The sequence below is a fragment of the Xiphophorus couchianus genome, chromosome 16 (genome assembly GCF_001444195.1).
Source record: "Xiphophorus couchianus chromosome 16, X_couchianus-1.0, whole genome shotgun sequence".
NCBI classification, from domain to species: Eukaryota; Metazoa; Chordata; class Actinopteri; order Cyprinodontiformes; family Poeciliidae; genus Xiphophorus; species Xiphophorus couchianus.
In genome coordinates this window covers 2104106-2124787 of record NC_040243.1, presented here as the reverse complement: position 1 = coordinate 2124787, position 20682 = coordinate 2104106, and the positions used below count along the sequence as shown (strand labels likewise).

Genomic DNA, 20682 nt, shown 5'->3' with positions numbered 1-20682 from the left:
GCTCCAAAGCAGAAAACTACCAAAACTCCTGCGTCTGTAAAGGTGCTCACACTCATATTCACTTTGATCCTTTGGAAATCTTTATTGAGTTGAGGCATTGCATCCTCTGGTTTTGGATTTTGTGTAGCTTACTTTTTACTTTCAAACAGTAACCGTGGCAACAAGGGATTGTATTTTTAACTGGCCGCAGCTGGTTAGGATCTCAAAAGCTCAAATTACACCTGAACTACGACCCCAAATCCTGGAAGAGTTCAGAAGGAGGCTCAATGGCTGCAGCATCGTATCCCAGACTCCATCGTGTCTCTGTTTGGTTTTCTAACCAGAGACAAAAAGCAAACGAGATGGATTAACAGTTCCTTTCAAAAGATGTCATCTAAGACAAGATGATAATATCGTCTCTTCTAATTATGGAAGTTGAGCTTTTATTGTGTCATGACGGACACAAATCAGACAGCAACAGTCTTCAGTCAGAGACCTCTCCAGAATCATTGCAATACTGACTGCTACTGGAGCTCCTTCCTTCCTCCAGTATCACCATCTAATAAAAATACCTGAATAATATGAGTCATGACAACATTTAATTCTCCTTTATTGAAATAAACTTAATTGAAACAAGGAGGGTGTAGTTCTACACAAACACCCTTTCCATCTTGGTTTACTTTCTGTTTAATAAATGATGATGATGTGAAATCAGCTGTGTTTTTCGCGAACTGAGTTTGTATTTGAAACCTTTTAAACCAAATAGTTGTTATATCCTGATGCCTAAAACTCTATAATTGACAGTGGAGAAACTTTCTTCTTATCACAGCTACAGCAGTGTTAAAAAGAAGAAATACTTCCATTTACTCAAACAATAAAGACTTTCCTAATAAATAATTCACCACATATTTGTAAGAAATCTTCAAACGAAGGTAGGAGCCGCCGTTCGGCTTCCAGATGATAACAGAAGAGGAAAGCCAGAGATTTGAAGGCTCCCAGAATGAGAAATCAGACATAAAAACCGACGTCTAGGGATGTATTTTAAACAACTATAACTTTCTCTTGCTCTGCTTTGCCATGACAAACGGTGGAAACACCAACACAGTGAAATTTGAGATTGCTCCGACGTGTCGTAGCAACTGTTGCACCTTATTGGATAATTATCACAGTAATATCACCAAACTTCCTCAGACAGTTTTCAGGTTTTGAAGTTGGACGTGCTTTGTCATAGTTTTTTTGCATCTTCGTCCTGCACATATTGATTCGTCTTACATGCTCTGACCCATTAAAACCGCATCTGTGCATTTGCCTTAATATGGGCATGGAGGGCTGTCTTAATTAATAAGCAGGCATCCACCAAACTAATCTGCCTGTGTTGTGAAGGCTGTCCTTTCCATTAAGTGGGACTCACATTATCTCCTAATCAAATTAGTCACTTAATTGTGGCCCTCCCTTGATGGATCGCATGAAAAAAGGAACGGCGTGTTTGCTGGAGGGGTGTGATGTGCGTGAAGACGGAACACGGCTGCTTCATTACGATATGAAATTTTTTAATAACCAAAGCGTTCACTGTCATCGTCTGGCTTTGAACTTTGGCGCAGGGTGAAGTTCGATGTGACATTTTATGCGCTCACAGCTGAGCGTGGAGCTGCCGTGTTAGGCTAAGTGCCTAGCCCAAGGCTCGACCAAACTGCCCAACAGGGGATTGACCCTTGTCATCCGCTGATCACTAGCTTCCTTAATCACTTCCACATCATCTGTGAGGCCTGATCTTAGTCCAGACGCTCTGTCTCCTTTCAAGTCATGATGGAGAGACTTCTGAAAACTCATCCTCTGAATTCTGGACCAGACCTGAGTGAAGACAGCAACCCCCTCATTCCTCAAATCAACGATTGTGCAGCAAAAATTTTAGTTTGTGCCGCTACCATTTTAAAGATATTAATAAATGTTTCCAGAGGTCATCAAAGGTCGACCAACCACCCCAGAATTTACAGAATCAAACAAAATGTGGTGTTAATCAACTCTGCTGATTTTGTGCAACAATTTTTTTCCTTTCTGCAGTTGTAAATTGTAAGATTTTAAAAACAAAAAAGTTTCTACAGGTCACTAGAGATCAACTTGTTCTCCAGCTCCCCACCAGAACAAAGTCAAACAAAAATATCAGCTGCACAAACCAGGAAAAATATTTAAAAAATACAAACATTTAGTTTGATTTTGTTAACGTTGGAGTGAGGGTATGTTGACCTCTGATGACCTCTGGAAACTTTTCTGAAAAAATCTTAAAAATTGTAGCTGCAGAATTGAAAACTTTTTTGCATAAATGTAGCACAGCCGCTTCGCACCACATTTAGTTTGATTTTATAAATGTTTGGGAGCTGATTGACCTTTGACCTCTTGAAACATTTATTATTGTCTTCAGAATGATTCGGCACACAAACCAGCCTCCCACTTTTACAAAATGACACACATTTTGAGTCAGTCAACTGTGCTACAAAGAATTAGTAAAATAAATTAATTATAATTTAGTTTTTTGTTAAAGGGCACAAATTTTTTTTTTAATCATAAAAATTATAACTGCAGAATTTTTTTTTTTCTTTTTGGAAATGTTGACACTATTTTTTGTTTTAGTCTGCACATATACGAGGGGGGTTGACCTTTGATGACCTCTGGAAACGATATCTTTAGAATGGTAGTGGCACAAATGTTTGACACTGATTATAATAAATTTGAAGAAGGTGAGGCGGCGACTTCCCTCAGTTATCGCTGCTTGGTCGTTTGTCCTATTTCTTCTCATCACTGCTTCACTGATCAATCAATCAATCAAGTTTATTTGTATAGCACATTTCAGCAGCAAGTGCTTTATATAATAAAAACAAAAAATTACAAAGTTATAAAAAAATCACTATACAGACAACAATTGAACAAACAATACCAAAATTTACACATTTCAAATATGTTGGTCAATGCTTTTTTATTATTGTTCAAAGCAACTCAATTTAATGACGATGATGTCAAAAATAAAAAATTCTTCCATTTATTTTAACTTTACTCAAACAGTAAATACTTTCTTAATAACTAACTCACCACATATTTGTAAGGAATCTTCAAAATGAAGGTAAGAGAAGTTGTTCTGCTCCCAGAATGAGAAGCCAGACAAAAACCAACATGTTGGGATTCGTTTCAACCAACTGAGGTAAGTAGGTAGGCAGTAGGCCGCCGGGGCCGGCGTCCTCCAAGGGAGGGGTCCTGACGAATGGATGGCTGCTTGGTCGTTTGTCCTGCTGATTGAGTTTCATCCCTTGCCCTTTCACTGCAGCCAGACAATAAACAGAACCACATCCAAGCGTGACAGGTTAACCTAACGGTAATAGAATACTCCTAATGGTGCGGCCTGAGCCAAAGTCCACGGTGTGCAGGGACGGCCCGAGTTCGATGGCGGTGGGAGTGCTGGGTGGGGGCGCGGCGGCGGCTCACACTGTTGATGTCAGGCGGGAGCAAGGACAAAGAGGGCAACTTGATGGCTTAATGGGTGGTTTGATGGCTTCATAGGGTGAAATTGAACTTGTTGAGGGCAACCAAACAGATGAAACAGGCCAGACGGTAGGCCGCATTATACACAGAGAGGAATTAGCTGTATGCTCGGCGCATGGCTGGCCTGGATATTTGCGCTTTATTGGAATCCTTGAGCTGTTTGAAGCTGGCATTGTCTCACCGAGTCTCTCCTTCACACAGAGAATGATTTATCTTGGATGCTGTGACACTGCGATGCCTATACAGCAAAGAAAATAAACACAATCAAACTGAGCAAACTGTCAAAAGAGATTTAGATGATGTTGTTATGACGCTGACATGAACGTGGCTGTTTTCTGGCAGATAATCCTCACAAAGAGAATCCTCCGGGCTACATGCACCCGCACAGGCAACACTCCTGCCTGTTTGTTTCTGCAGCACCTCTCCTGCAGTTTGTCATGTCTGACTGGGGCTTTAATTAGGCCTGCGAATTGAAGCGGCAGCAGCAGGCCTGGGAGCCCTCTGTCCACGGCTCAGCCGTCCTCCACGGCGTCTCCTCGGAGGACCTCTCTGCTCTGTGTGGTTAAGATAATAGAGACTCGCTCAGAAGATGTTAATTGAGGGGAGATAAAGTGCAGTAGTGGCTGCAGGGATGCAGCGTGTGGGGGTGGAGGCAGACGGGAGGGAGGGTTACCTGATTAGAGGCTTAGGTGTTTGACTTGCAGCTCTCTGTTTGATGACGATAGATTTTTTAAAGTATGGAGGATGGAGCGAACAGGAGTGTGCATCAAAAAAAGCAGAAATCTAAGACCGTTATTAAAGTTTCCCCCGAGGCGTTTGTGTTCTGCTCATTTCTAGACCCAATAAGGTGAGGCGATTTGATATACTTTCTCCTCTTAGCAGCTCACAGTGGAATTTAAAAGTTGGATTTCATGGAGCCTTTTAAAGGGCATCCAAGCATCCTTAAAAAGGCTTAAATTCATGTAGCTAAAATTAAGGCCTTAACCCCCCATAGTTCTAGTTTCACACTCAGGAAGAGATGGGTGTGCTCAGGGTGTGCTGTCAGTCCGCCTTTTCATGAAAACACTGAGGAAAAAAACAACCTCATGAATGCACACCCCGTGGGGTCAGTGCAACCCCACGGGGACCGCACACACGGTAAAAAGTTCATGCAGGGTCCACTCTTCCTTCTGTGGACTGTGGGAGGGCTAAAATGTCTTAAATTCACTTTTTTTTAAAGTAAGTTGACCTTTAATATGTTAAGCACACATCTTAATTCATGTCTTCACAGGATTATTTAATCTCATATGTTCAATGTATATTTCTTTTGCAGAACTTTTCTGTCAGGCCAGCCAAAAGTTTGAGTCGAGACGATTGATGCTACCAGTAACTAACTGCTAGCATACCCTTGCTAGTTAGCTAGCTTTTTTGCATCTATCATGGGAAAGTGCAAATTTTTTGCCAGTTAGCTGGGCAAAGTTGGTACCTTTGGCGAGAATTTTTTTCATAGTGGTCTGAAAAAGATCTTTTTCAGACCACTGAAACAGCTGAAGGGACAGAAGTTACAATATTGATGGCATTAAGTTTGGAGAAAAGAAAACTGAAAGAGAGAAGAAAGAGTCGACCCAGGAGAGGATAAATGTTTGAGGTTACTGGTAATTCACTTCTAACGTACACAAATGTATCGCCCGTTGGTTGGACAAAATTCGTACATTTCTGTTGTGATATAGCTCTTAAATTCCACCATAATGGTGTTAAAAATGGTCTTTGAGTCAGTGAAATCTGCAGAAGCCCAGTTTTATGGGCTGAGAAAGGGACGCAGAGAAAGGGGAGCAAAATTGACTTTGGACATAAGGGTGACGAAAACAGCTGAAGTGACAGAAGTTACATTATTAGTGGCATATGTCTATAGTCCAGAAAAGCTCAAAACCAGAGGAAACAGTCACTCCGTCAACCCAGGAGGGGACGAACGGGTAAAAAGAGGCAAGGACAAGGAAAAAACTATCCCAAAACAGTGCCAGCAGCCTCAATAATTGCCTGAATGCCAGTGGGATTGCTTTCATTCAATCAGAGCATTCTCTCTCGCTGTACGCTGAAGATGGAGATGGAGTTTTGGGAGCTGGGAGGTTGGGCAGAACAGCGCGGCGTGGGCGTGCGGGAGATCCGGTAGTGCCCTCCCTCTCTCCCTCTCTGGGTAACGTACGGCTCCGAGGGCGATCTCGCCCCGACAGCTGCCGAATCTCTGGCATCAGTGTGAGCAGCCGAGAATGAGAAAAACTGTGTGTGTGAGAACAGAGTGAGGCGGCGATAAGGAGGTAGATGGACCACAGAGCTGACTTGTCACAAGTGACTATGAGTCCAAGTGCGTCCCCGCATCTTTTTTCTGTTTTGAATTCCCCAAAAAGCGTCCCACCTCCCTGCTTTTCCACACCAGCCTCTACCAACACACACATTGCTCGAGGATTCCTTTATTTCTTTATTTGGGCTCCTGTTGGTGCACGCAATAGATGCTCAGCTCCCTCCTCCTCCCTCTTCTTCTTCTCCTCCTCCTCCTTGTCCTACTCTTCTCTCCTCCTCCTCTCCGCTCTCGCTTTGCCGCTCTCACAGCCTAGTTTTCTTTTTTTCTCCCTCTTCAATCTTGTGCAGGTTGTATCTGACGGAGGAACCGGTGCCGCGCTCCCATCCTCGCGCTCCTCCAACAACAACAACACTGTGAGTATTCTCATGCTAATTCTTCTTCTCCAGCCTCCCCTTACATCCGTTTGTCTGTTTCTCCCCCTCGCTTTCTTTTTTTTCCTCTTTTTTCATTTTTTGCCTCTTTTATGTTCTCATCCGACGCGCCAAACGCAGCGACGGCAGCAGCAGCAGCGCGGGAAGGTAGAAGAAGTGTAGACAAAAAGAAACGAGAGAGAGCATGCACAGAAATGGAGAGACGAGGGGAGGGGAGGGACGGAGATGGTTGCTGCTGTCGCTGCGAGCAACCCGTTCTGCTTTCGGAGGTGTTTCTCCTGGAGGATGGTGGAATTGCTGAAGGGATGTAGGGGGCGGGTCTTGGTTTTGTGAGTAGATAGCTGTGCGAGAATGATAGGGGATGTTGTTGACAAGCATGGAGTGGCTCATCAGGCAGCCGGGCAGCAGGATTCAGCGGCTCCTCCACGTTGACTAAACTTCTGATTCATTAATCCGCGCCTTGGATCCCGTCTCTCCTCGTTTTGGCGACTTTTCTGCGTTGATGATGAAACATAGATGATTGCTTCAGTCACGTGTGTTTCTTTGAGCTCCCAGATGTAAACAGTAATGACTTCACTGTTTGTCTGTGTGTGTAAACATGAATCTGTATATATATATATATATATATATATATATATATATATATATATATATATATATATATATATACACATATATATATAGATTCACAGTGTGCATGTGTGTCTGTGTGTGAGGTCAGAAAGTCAGTGTCCATTCCTGCTTGCTCCCCTTTGATCAAAGAGCCTCATTTAGTCCGCCCACAGCAGTGCGTGAGCCATATGAGGAGTGGGTGTGCTTTATGTGTGGTGGAGGTGTGGGGGTGAGATGGATAGGCCCCGCTCCCTGACTGCTACACCGTGGCTAATGGGCACTCGGGTCGGCAGGGGTGCAAGCACATCCGGTTGAGTCCCTTCTCCGTGTCCTTCACCAAAAATAAATAAATACATTTTGGAAATCTTTGCAAGAAGAAGAAGAAGCAGCATATTGGGCCAACAAAACGCTCACAAACACACTTTGGCAGATTCATTTGGCAGAGTGAAAAGGATTGATCTGAGCATGGCAATTAGGCAAATTTCAGAACTAAGCATCTGGCGAGGCGAGAACGCTTCGCCTGGCAGAGGATTACCATTTTAGTTCCATTTTCAGCCCAGAATGTGTTATTTCACAGCACTCCAGCAGCACTGCGGCGCCGCAACAAAACCGCCACGTTGGAGAATCTTTCCCTGTCGCGTGTTCGTTTCCACGGCCTAATAAGTCCGAGTAGCGCTTTGATTAATGTCGATTAGGTTTAATATGTGCGTCCTCCCTCCTTCATGATGGCGAGTCGGCAGAGTAAAAATGCCCGCGTGTCGATGAGCTTGCTTTGGAAAGCAGGCTGATAAAAATGAGAACCATTCCCCCAATTAAGGAAGATTAGGTTACCCTCCACCAATCTGAATCCTTAAATCCCTTCTGTTTTTACAGCTCTGTCTGGCAAATGTAATTCAGCCTTGAGACCTGGGCAGAATAGCAATAAAAGAAGGTAGAAAGTTTAGCAGCAAAGCCCAGGCAGTAAAAATATCCACTGGGAGAGGGAGAGGGAGAGAAAGCACATGATAATTGACACTGCACTGTGTTGCAGTTGGCTGTAATTAACTGTGTAACAGAGGTTGTCAGTTGGAAAGGGAGAAAGGCCCGACTATCTTAGTGCATTTAACACACTTGAAAGTGCAACGTTTATCGTGTCTCTCCAGCTTTCAGCGAGGGTGCGTTTCAGGTTAGCGTGGGCCTCTCGGTTGTATTCCTCCAGATCTTTTTACTCCAGGGCCAGTCGGGCATTATCCGCTGCCTCCCTTTATCCTTTCGCACCACAGTTTGAAGAAAAAAAATCAAAACCAGGAGCCATTGTTTCTGGGGCGAGCGGAAAAGGCTTATCATCTATTTTTAGTTTGCTTTTCCTCGTTGTTGCCTGGGCCACGATTCATGCTTATGTCTGGAGTTTTGGTGCCATAAACTACGTTGCGCTTCGCAGCCAGGCGCTGGCTGGTGACAACTCTCACCCACACATTAGTGATCTATGAGCCGTATAGCCGCAGACCCCCTGCTGCCTCGCCAGCCGCTTCCCGAAGCCGTGCAGGACCACAGCGGCGACGCGCTCCATGTGTGATGGCACCCATATGTACAGAGAGAGCACCTGCATTAAGAAAACGTGCCAACACTTTTATTTCTCGTCACTTATCACAAGCCGCTACATGCTGCAGCGAGAAGGGGGGAGAAAAAAGGCTCATAAAGATAAAAATCACATTTCACTAGAGGGTGCTTGTGTGACAGTGATATATGCTGCGAGCATCCTGGCACCTCATTGAGAAGAGAGTGAGTTCTGGGTGGGTAAATCAATTTGTGCAGAGGCCGTCGCTGCTAGTATTGGTTTCGTGATATGATCTTTGTTGTCCATTTTTAGAGGTCAGAGCGAGCACGACGACAAGGGCAGCCGAACCCGACCGCTTTCTCTCTCGTTTCTGTGCTGGTAAACGATCTCCTCCTGGAGGATTGTGGGTAAAGTAAGGCCATGTGTCTTTTTTTTCTGTCTTAAGTTGAGACACTATGGATTCTCTATTAAGAAAGTACGTTCATCCATTACCACGCACGCCTTGATAAAGTGTCCAGAGCCAGAGGCGAGCGCAGCCTGCGCATTAATCGCTGTAATTACTCAAGGAGGCTGACACTGATTCTGGAGGTGTGTCTGACTACATATACCAGTAAAGGACTGGGGGTGGGTGCTGGTGGACCAGTCAATAGGTGAACCTGACTCTGTTAGACATCTGTGGGCAAAGCAAACCGTCAAACTTTCACCCAATCATCCACAAAGGGCGGCGCTGGGTCCCAATCCGGACCGCGTGATGGCTCTGATTGGACGCGTCCCCAATGTTGTTCACTAAAATAGAGTTTTATTTACTGCTTTCTCAAGACGATGAGCTGTTTTACTTGAAAACTACTTTTTTTATAGGTTGCTACGTTTTTAATTTAAACCTCTGTGTGTACTTTTTCTTTTTTTTTCTAAGGATGTTAACTTACATCAAACTTATTTGTGTAGCACATTTCAGCAACAAGGCAGTTCACACCATAGAAACAGTCACCAAACACAAAACAAGCAATACACATTATAATTTGTCAAAAGCTGTCATCAAATCATCAGTTTTGATGTTAATTTTTCTTACTTGAAGTGTAAACCTTCAATAGTTTAGGCTTGGTCTTCTTCACATTAAGAGAAAAAGGGTTATTAGTTATGTTGAAGCTTTTGTTTAATCTGAAATAAAGGTTTTCAGTGCAAAAACACTGAAGACCAAATATTTTTGGTATATTTTGTTGTGCAAATATCTTAGTACTCTTGAATTAAGGCAAAACTAACTTACAGATAACTTTTCAGCGACACATAGGAACTTCATAATGGTCAATAATTCCTTAATATTTATTAAAAAGAAAGGATTAGTTACACTGGTAGATTATTTTACCTGTTAGAGGATGTTTCCTCTGTTACAAGTTTCATCTGAATTGCAACACTGAAACAAGCTCCTATGTGTCGCTGAAAAGTTATCTGTAAGTTAGTTTTGTCTTATTTCAAGAGTACTAAGATATTTGCACTAAAAATTAAATCAACAATACTTGCAGTGTAAAATTTCCTGGGACTACTTTTAAATATGGTCAAATATCTTGGTGTTTACTATAAAGTGCAAACTTACAGTGAATATGTGAACATACCGACAGCCAAGACCATAAAGGTCAGAAGTTTTTACTTTTAGTTTGGACCTTTTTCAGTACCTGGATCTCACACTGCAAAATACAAAAAGTTTTTTTTTCTAGTTTCCACAGAAAATGTCTTTGTACAGTTAAAATAGGACAAAGCAAACTTAAAAGTAACTTTAGTAAGATATAGGCACTAGCTTTAAGTAAAAACTTACTTATTATTAAGGAAAAAGATTATTTCACCTATAACAAAACATTTTTCCCATGTTGTAAATGGAATAATCTGCTAGTGGAACTAGTACTTTTAAATTCAATATTAAGGACTTACTGACTTAAAACAAGCTTTATAAATTGCTGAAAAGTTACTTGTAAGTTAGTTTTGTCTTATCTTAAGTGATATTTGCACTTAAACTGGTTAAAAATACTTGGTAGGCTTTTGTTTTTGCAGATATCTCAGTGTTTACTATAAAGTGCAGGTTGTTAGCAGTGAAAATGTGAAGATTTCCGTTGGTTAGAACATAAAAGATTTTGTTTGGGTCTTTTCTGGACCTCAGTGAGTTTTGAAAGAAACACGCCGGTGGTGCCGGACACTCTCTTTGACTGACTTGCGATCAGTGGGAAGTGCTGTGCAGAATCACCACAGCAACGACTGCTTAGCAACAAAAATGTTAACATCATGAAAAAAAATCAGAGGAAGAAACAAAGAAATCAAGAAGGAATCAGTGATTGTTCAGCTTCCAGATTGGGGCTGCTGGTTCTGCTCGCCGCCTGGTCGTCCTCCCGGCACGCAGACGGAGAGATGAGGGGGTCAAATCCAGCGTGTCATGTCAGGGATGTAAAAGCGGAGGACGGAGGGGGGGATGTATTGTCTGTACAAGGGCAGCAGAGTTACTCTTTGTGCTCTGCTTCTGGAATGTGTCTTCTAATACTGTCAGTGTTCCAGCTAATCAGAGCGGCATTGTTGGCCATAATAAGTGAATGGAGTTTAATAGGTGAATGTGTGCCACTTGGCGTCTTATCTCACAGTGACTTTCACTTGCACTGCCTGCAGCAAGTAATCATGAGAAATATGAGTCAGAGACGGCGTTTTTTAATTAAGGACAATTTTTAGCATGGTGGGAGAAGAAGAAGGCAGCTCCCGCTCGCCCTGCGCGCGCTCGCACACGCATGTGGAGCGGTTTTCTTTGGGTTCCTCATTAATCACAGGAGCATGTCTGATACGGGGGTGCAGCGGAGGAAACCAAGCTGGAACGGCACGGTGGAATATTTGAACATCTCGGTGCTGATGTGTGCAAAGCGGAGTGTGTGTCTGCAGGGGAGGCTTTGAAATTTCATCCTCTCCATCCCTTTTAACTTGGCAGAGGGGATGTGTGTGTCTCGCTCCAGTTGGCCAATGGCTGTTAGGAAGCTCCACGACCGCCACCCCTCTAACCATTCACACACACACACACACACACACACACACACACACACACACACACACACACACACACACACACACACACACACACACACACACACAGAGAGGTTGGTATCTGTCTCCACACCCCGTCCTCCATCCGCAGACCTGCTTTGTGTCAGATAGTTTAATGTGAAATTGCTTTTCTTTCAAATTTCCCCCTGGAAACGCAGGTCGTCACAAAAATGTTACATCTCATAATGGTGTGTTATTGTTGTTCTTTCATACGAGTCCTTGGCTTCTCAGCAGAGGGTTATTTATTTATTTTTATTTTTTTTCTCTCCAGCACAGAGCTGAGGTCACACTCTGCTATTTTTCCCTCTGCTGCTGTCACAATCTCAGATTCTGTGCAGAGTTCCTCCTCTGCTGCGCCCATGGTAACCTCTCTGAAACATTTATCACCACCTCACTCTGTGATTACGCTGTGCATTAGTGGGGCTTAAATTTAATTTGTCGGCGGGCCCCGGCGGCGGTGCTACGGGCCCGGCCTATCAGAGACACTTTGTAACGGGCCCCTGGAAGAGCCTCCCGGGGCCGTCCTATCAGTCAGACACTCTGTCAGCAGACACCCTCAGTTAGTCAGCATCGAGTCAGAAACGTGGCCCAGCCAAACCACACGCCACCGCCGGCCGCTCCGCTGGGCCGCCGCCTCGTCGCCCAGATCCCCCGCCTGCCACTCACAGCTCCAGCACGGATGCTGACCTTTAACCCCGCTGCTAAGATGAATGCTCCTCAACAGGTGACACCCTCGCCTCTCTTCCTCTCTGATTTCATCCCTCTTCGGCGCCACATTCTCTTTGGTGTCCAGTCTTTTTGCACCAAACGCCAAAATCCCTGCTTTGGAAGCATTAAGGAGCCAAAACCCAAAAATATTGTTGTGAATTCTTTCTCTTGTACCTGCACAACAATAAATAAAACATATAATATTTTATTGCCTTTGCATTTAGGGACATTTCACTTTTTGTACTTATTATTTTCCATTTTTAAGTCTAAAATATTTTTAATTTATTCCCAGGAAAGAAGACTTGTGCCCAAATCTCTATTTGAGTTAAAACTCGCTTGATGTTTGCGCCTGACTTATTATAAAATAAAAAAAAATAAATAAAAACAGGCTACACTAGAGAAACATTATTTGTTCTACTTATTATTTTTAGTTCAAGAAGATATAAACTTGCCACAGAAAAAATCTCATCCTTCAAAAAATGTCGGAGGGCCATAAACAGCCCTCGGACCGCATGTTGGACACCATGTTGAAAGTATTCAGGGGCCAAAACATTTTTTTTTTCAACCAATTAAAACCCCCAAAATATTATTGTAAATTATTTCTCTTACCCGCACAACACTGAATGAAACATGTAATATTTTAACTCTGTATCAGAGTAAAAACTTGCTAGATGTTTGCAAAATGACTTATTATGAGATTTAGAAAAAGTTTAAAGAAGAATTCTATGTCGTACTTATCGTTTTCATTTTAGGGACATATACACTTGCCACCAAAAACTTCATCCTAAAAAAGTTACAAAAAGTGCCGGAAGACAACATTCATGCCAATCTTGAATTTCAGTCGGGGGCCACACAAAATAAATCCAGGGGCCACAAGTGGCCCTCGGGCCACACTTTAGACACCAAGATGAAAGTATTCAGGGACCGAAATTTTAATTTTCTCCAACAAATTAAAAATTTTATTGCAAATTCATTCTGTTTTACCTTCATAACAATACATAAAACATGTAATATTTTACATTTGCCTTAAGGTTTGCAGTCATTTAACCTTTAGGGCTTATTGTTTTACATTTCTTAACTCTAAAAAATGTTTTTATTTTATTCCTGGGAACCAAGATAAGAATTTTCTTCTACAAACGTTGCACTAATTAGCCAAATGTAATGAACAGATGTGCCTATCAGTGCCATCCAGTCTGCATTTGAGAAAAAAACCCTTTTTGACATGAGTTATTATAAGATAGAAGTAAAAAAAGAAATTAACAAAACTTTTATGTTTCACTCAGGGCCATATTTGTGTCATTCTTGAATTGCAGTCAGGGGCCACACAAAATGAATTCAAAGGGTCACAAACGGCCCCCGAGCCTCACTTTGGACACCCCTGCATTCCTCTGTTTAAGACGCGCAGCTTGTTTGCCAGCAGCTCTGCAGGATGCACTCAAATTATTGAATATTTTTAGATTTTATCCAGCGCAGTGTCAGTCCCTCTGACAGCCGCTTCAATAATAATCACCTGTCGTAAAGTGGCTATTACTGTCCTCCACTGCTGTGATTTACATTAATACCTGGTAGTTAATGTCATGTTTCTTTATTGGGAGAATGTAGGACATTAAATTCAACACGCTGCCTCTGCAGTTACACGCCGTGCCATTATTCTCTCTTTTGTCCTCCTTTATTTTTACTTCCCCATTTTCATCCTCCTTCAGACGATGATCAAAATAGCCTGATCTGAGGCCACTCAAGGCTGCTTTTATCTGCGCTCCCTGAATGAGAAGGTCAATTTTCAAGGCGTTTTGTTGGGGGGGGAATGTTAAAACCTGCTAGTTGCTAAGAGAACCAAGAGGGCCCCTGCTTCCCACAGCTCTAATTGGGGTCCGTTTTCATTTTCATATGGTTTTAAATGTCAAGAACAGAGAACATGCAAAGTGTTTTGAATTTCCACTGGAAGCCATCAATCCTTGGGTCACACAGGTTGAAAGCGTATTCTTTTATTACTATTACTCTTCAGCTAAGTTTCGCCAGTGGAAAAAGTTAAAAAGGAAACATGATGTACTGCCTCTGACCTCATCCCTGCTCCGCTGGGAACATCATGTCAGAAGATGCCAGCGCCTTTCTTCATTTGACAGAAACAAATCCTCAGAAAGGACTCCTCCTTTCCTCTGTTGAGGATTTACACCGTCCTGATGCCACCGCTTCCTCTCTCTGCCCAAACATAAGGACTCCTACTTCCACAAATTCATGAATGGGATTGTTTTAATGCTTAATGAACGGCGTCTGAGCTTTCTGAAACCAGAAATAAACACAGCAGCTATCATATTTGGTCTAAATGGTGTTAAATGAAGCCCTGCTGATGCTGGAGTTGAGTGTAATCTACCACTTCCCTCTCTATTCTTACTAACCAGTACCTATTGGGTACATACCAAGGTACCTACGGGCTGCATGCAGGCTTACTTACAGGCTAATTAGTGGTTACTAAGGGTTTGTTTACAAGGTTGCCACTAGAATCCCTCTGATGCCAACAGGGTGTAAAGGCGCGTACCTAATAATGATTATGCGGTTTCTGCAGGGTGCTTGAAGAGCACTAAAGGGGTTTCTATGGTAGTACTTACCTTTGGGGTATCTCTTATGTCTCAATGCTGCTTACAGGGTAGTTACTGGATTTGCAGGGCACCAATGGGGGAATACATCTGGAAGTTTACAGTGTAATTAAAAAGTACTTATAAGGTACCATCTGGCTGCCTATGGGGTATTAGGTGAGTAATTGCTAGGCACTTTTAGAGTGTTTTCACACTTGGTAGTCCGATAGACTCGGTTCAATATGGGACAAAAACTGCAACATTGGTTACATTTTCAGCCTCTGTGGTTCTCTTTCCCAACGATCCAAACCTACCTAGCAACCTTTTCCCCTCCTCACCTGTGGGGGCGCTGCATTGAGAACTCCTGAAAGTAACAACACAAAAACCTCTGAAATAAACAACTTCCTTCTTCACCAAATGTAAACAAAAATGGAGTGGCACCAGATTTTAGTGGTTGGAGGATTTCTCTTTGTCTTTGGTGAAAGACTATATGCCATTTTTCCTGCTAGACTCTCATGTTTGTTTTGGTTGTATTTACCCAGAATGCCCGGTGCTATACTCTTCAGTGGTCTCGTATTTTTGAGGGCGACCATGTTGCTCTCCCTTCTTCATAAATGTTTATAGATTACTTTTGTTTACTGTTAGTCTTGTTATACTTAAAGATGCTGGAGAAGATTCTTGTTTCAACTAGTTTTCTAAACACTCTGAACTGTGAAACCTGAAGAATGGATTGGTAAAAAAAAATCCAGGCTTTCCAAAGTTTAAATACTTAAAAACTGAAATTCAATTGACAAAATTGATTTATTGCCCATTCCCAATGTGATGTATAAGAACCTCTATATATTTTTATTCCTATGACCCACATTAGCACTCTGTTAGTACTGTGGTTTATTTTGTGTTGCTATCAAAGCAAAAGGCCCAAAAGAAGCAGGTTCATCTTAAAATTCAAGCCATTCTTGTCTCAAAGAAACCCTAAAGCCCAAATCAGTCATTCTGTACATTTACACAATTCCAGTTTTCAGACAAAGTCACAATATACAGTACATGTTGCAATGTGAGGAAGAACGTTTTGTTTTCCCTCAGACCGTGAATCGCTGCAGAAACGGCCTGCATGGAAGTTTTTCTCTGAGATTTCTATCATGCTGTGTATAGTATTTTTCCGAGCAGCAAGAGAGTGGTATCAGTGTCGATGTTCCGCCTGGGAGCTTAGAGCAGGTTTTCACCGCCTCGCCATGAACAGAATACTCAAGTTCAAACACCTGTTTTAAGCACAACAGTGGCAATTTAAAGGCCTTTTTCTCCTCCCAAATATACTGAAAATTAACACCAGAAGACCGATTGTCGCTCTGCTCTCACAGCCTTTTGTTTTGTACATTTCTATATTTACTTTGTGTAGTAGGTGTGATCTCTTGCTAAAGGTTTAAATGCCAGACACTGATGTCCTCCTCTGTATTTTTTTTTTGCATCAGATGTTTTTGGCTCCTGCTTTATTAAGCTCCACCTCCCAGAAGACGCGTCTGCTTGAGTTTGTCAATAATGGCTAAAAATGAGGCTTTGTTTGTCTGCCAAATTAGCTAAAAGCAAAACATTATGCAAATATTTTCTGCTGTAAAACCTTTTGAGTAAAGATAGAAAAATCCCCACAGAAAACAGAGTGTTGTAGAAAGTTTAGGAACAGAGGATGATTTTATATGTTCAAATAAAATCTATGAAACAGAATTAAAGGGGAGAAATTAAACCTAATGTGACCCTCTTAAACACGTCTACATCTGAGCAGGAAATATATACTTTTCTCAACGTAGAGGGCAGAAAAAAAAAGGCACGTTTTGTTATTTAATTTAGCTCTTTGATATCCAAGCAGCTGAAATAATAGATTCATCTATTTTGGAATCTCTTGTTCTGTTCCTTCCCTGAAAGGTCGGAAGTGTCAAATGGTTTGCAACTGGTGAAGCGCACGGATTCATGTCAGGAGTCGACCTCGGCGGGAACGCAGAGCGAGTCCGGGAAATGCACTGACAGCAGCATTTCCTAATGAAAATTAGTTTAATGTATTCAAAAACGGAAGTGTTGTGCAGTGTGCTGTGAATAAGCCCTCAACCCGGAGGGCCGGTCCGTCTTCACCTAAAGCACGTTCGCTATATATGACTTTGAATAGCTGTTAGGACAATACATTAATGAAATTCCCCAGAGCCTCGACTTAGCATCCATGGTTCAAATGCAATTTTTCTTCCTGTGACAACGTATAATCCCTTGTCCAAGCAGGCCTGTATTTCTGCCTTAAACATCCCTTTCATTCCTTCATTTAATAAATGACACCCAGAGGACAAAACGGGGACAAGTCCCCGCTGACACCTGTGAAATATAGACTGATAATGTTCCTGCCACTTGCTTAATGCGGCGGCCCTCCACCTCTTTGGGTCTGACAGGCCGGGCCCGACGCATGTATCATAATGAGAGGATCCCGCCGCTGTCAGTTAGCAGCACCTAAAGCATGCCACTGAACTTCTTTGACTCTTGAGAATAAAAGACGAGATGAGGAGTGAGGACTTGTTTCTCCTTGGATCGCCATGTTGCCTGATGATCACAAGCAGAGCAAATATCTTTGTACATTTGAAATATGACAAACAAAATTATTTTAAGTCGGTAATTCCCTTAATATTGATTTTTAAAATTGTTAGTTCCACTTGTAGATTATTTAACTTATAACATGGGAAAAATGTCTTATAAGTGAAATAATCTGCCAGTGAAACTTGTTAATTTTCATCAATATTGAGGAATTATTTACTTAAAACAAGCTGCTGTATCTTGCTTAAAAATTACTTGTAAGTTAGTTTTATCTTATTTCAAACGGACTAACATATTTGCACGAGAAATAAGACCAAAATTACTTGGTAAGATTTTGTTTAGTGCACTTCAAAAACACAAACTCTTACTAAGTATTTTATCAATATTATAACCCAAAATGTCTTCTTCCACTGCCAGATTATTGCACTTATAATCATTGATCGATATCATCAGAACCTCAGATATCTGTATCATTATCAGAAATGTAAAAAATTAATCGGTTTGTTCCTACCAAAAATGAAGAGCTTAAAAAACAGCAGGCCCTTTTTTGCCAATAAGTTCATGTTTTTTGGTTTTTGTTACAAATCAACAGACGCTCACTTAGCAATCCCAGTGAAGCGTAAACCATTACCCAGCAACTGGAGTGGCGCTCCACCTGTTACCTAGCAACCCAAGCTGAGCTCCAGCATGTTTGATCAGCTAGTTTTGCTGCTTTATGCGCTGTACAATGGCTGCTGGGTTTTGTTGACTTACCACCCAGAAACCACTGACTGCATTCTTGCTGGTTGCGCAGGAGGCTCCACTTCTGCTTTTCAAAGATGTATAGTTGTATAACTGTGCATCTGTTTGCAGCTGCTTTCACATGCACCGTAGCCAGAAACAACTTATTTGGATTTAAAGTGAAACGAGGCTCTTCAACAGCTCCTTCTGAAAGGAGCTCAAAATAGGCAGAACTGAGCAGACTAAAAATCTTATCATCTAAGAATGATTTTCAGCAAAAAATCTAATGAACATGTTTTGATTAGTCCATTGACATATGCTAACCTTTTTAAGGAAGCGTAATAGGTCAGCTTTAAGAAATTATTGACTTAAAACAATCTCCTATCTCTTGTTGAAATGTAATTTGTCCTTTTTCATGTGTGTATATGTGCACTTGGACCAGACCAAAAATAGTAAGATTTAGTGTTTTTGCAGTGTAGTGGCGTCAGACGGCGTGAAAACCCTCCACCAGTCAGTTTTCCTGCTTAACTTTGAATGATTTAATTACTTGCTTTAGACTTCAGCAATTATAGCTGAGCAGCACATATGTTAATTATATCTGACCTCACTTTTTTGCTGCTCTGTTAATTGTTCACTCAGATGACATTCTCAGATGACTGTCATTGCTGCGTGCGTATCGGGCAATTTAAAACGAAACAAAAAAGAAGAGCGCACACGGAGGTCGTTGTCTGGTGATTCGTTCGTTCGTGGGAAACCTTTGGCTCCCAAATTGCATCGGATTGTTTTTGTTGTTTTTGCCAAAAGGTCTGAAAAACTCCCAACGTTTCTTCAAACAGTAACGCAGGCTTTTGAGGAAAGTACCAGCGGAGCTGAAGACGCAGCCCACTTCCTGTTTATCAGATAATGCATTTTGCGTTTCTCCTGCCACTAATGCCCAGGAAAACATTGAAACCCACTTACGTCCCAGTTCGGAGCTCATGCAGCCCGTTCTAATGCACATTTGCCTCCAAATGTCAAAACCTCGAAAAATCCATTAGAACCGACTCGCCAAAGCAAACTGCTACCTGAACTAATACATCATGTTAAATGACACATGTACTGCAAATTTCTGCAAACATGCTTTTATCACACTGCTTATTATCACGTTTAATGGGGATGATTTTCACTTTTGCCAGAGCTGCACTCTGCAGTTTAATTCTCCTGCCAGCGAGGAGGAAGGCACAGAGACACAGCCAGCTCTTCGGATTCATTTCGTCTTGTGATATGATTGCAGCAGCGTGACTGCAGCCTTATGAGGCAAAAATGAAAAATACATGTGCTGCTCAACACGATTGTGTTTGTTAATGTTGCAGTATGTATCTGCATGCTGTTACTAATGGACTGTGCTTTTGTTTGTCACCTTAAGTGAGCAGCGACATTTCTTGTCTCACTTCGCTACTTCAGAGATGAATTTAGGAAAATGGGATGAGTCTGTGAGGTTGTACTTATGGACGGAAAGGGTTTCCTGTACGTTCACATTTACGATGTGATCTTATATCAACGTGGCTGGAATCCAAAGCTTGTACCGTTTGTCTGGTAGGTTTTCACTGAGCAGCTTTAGCAGTCCTCACTAAAACATCTTATTTGTTCTTATTTTCTTCAGCTTTGCGTACACGTTTCTGTTTGGTTTCTGGTTGAAATCACATGGACATTTTATTAATTGAAAAAAAGTCGCCAAGCTCAACACTGTTCAACATTTCCATTCTGTTTCCTGTTTACTCAGCATGGTCTCCAATTTGTCCCATCTATAAGGACTTAGAAAATATAGTTTCAACCTAAATTATGGAAAACTTTAGTTGTGTTTTAAATTGAAATTTCAGACGTTATAGATTTTGGTAGAGTTATCAAACTCTACTTAAGTAATAACTGCACTACTTCAACATATTTTTACTCAAGTAGAAGGAAAAAGTAGTCACTGATTAAATAACTTAAGTAAAAAAAAGTATTTTTGTAACATGGCCACTAAAACTGATCATGACATCTGATGAAACGTTTAAAAATGATGTAATCGGACAGAAAAAATACAAAGGTATAAGCAATTTCCGTTTTTTTAAAGACTAAGATGAAAACAAATCACATTTTTCTAATATGAAGCTTGTCTATACAAAACAATCAATACTTACAGTAGTAAATGCAGATATAAGTGAGAACAGGGTGAAGTACTTACAGTAAATGATGTTGCAGTGAATCCCTGCCTATTCACAGTTCAGTATTCAATTTCTCTGTGGAACATAAATCCAAATAATTCTCACTTTTTTTTGTAGAGCATGCCTAAAATATCCAAATGAAAATGCAAGCCCACTCCCAGGAGTGGGTGTGAAAGTCTGTTTTGGTAGATTCTTTAGCTTAATTGGGTGTAAATGTTGGTAATTTGGTCTGAAAAGCTGCTTTTTCCACAAGTAGAAGAGAGTGAGAAAAATTACACTGAATAAGGTTCCTTGTATATTAGCATAAAACGTGATAAAGATATTTTTTACTGTTTTTAGCTGTGGTTAGCACAGTTAGCATCACAAACCGTTACTGACTAATCTTTAGATTAATATTCCTACTTGTGTGAAAGTCTTCCTGTTGTTTTCTAATCATTTAATTTCTGTAGCTGAGAAAAGTTAAAGTCCCATAAAATAAAATAAACTAACTTCC

General features: G+C 41.5%; 1 protein-coding gene across 4 annotated transcripts in view; it reads left to right on the top strand.

The window, feature by feature from the left end:
• Nucleotides 1-20682, top strand: part of rbfox3a (RNA binding fox-1 homolog 3a) — a 553817-nt gene that overhangs the window by 221829 nt on the left and 311306 nt on the right. For 3 of the 4 annotated variants that reach the window (XM_028041392.1, XM_028041391.1, XM_028041387.1), the window contains one exon: nt 6136-6201. The gene's annotated coding sequence lies outside the window, so the exon portion shown is untranslated. Of the gene's footprint in view, nt 1-4845; nt 5852-6135; nt 6202-20682 lie in introns of those variants that run through there. The other variant, XM_028041388.1, reaches the window with a different exon arrangement.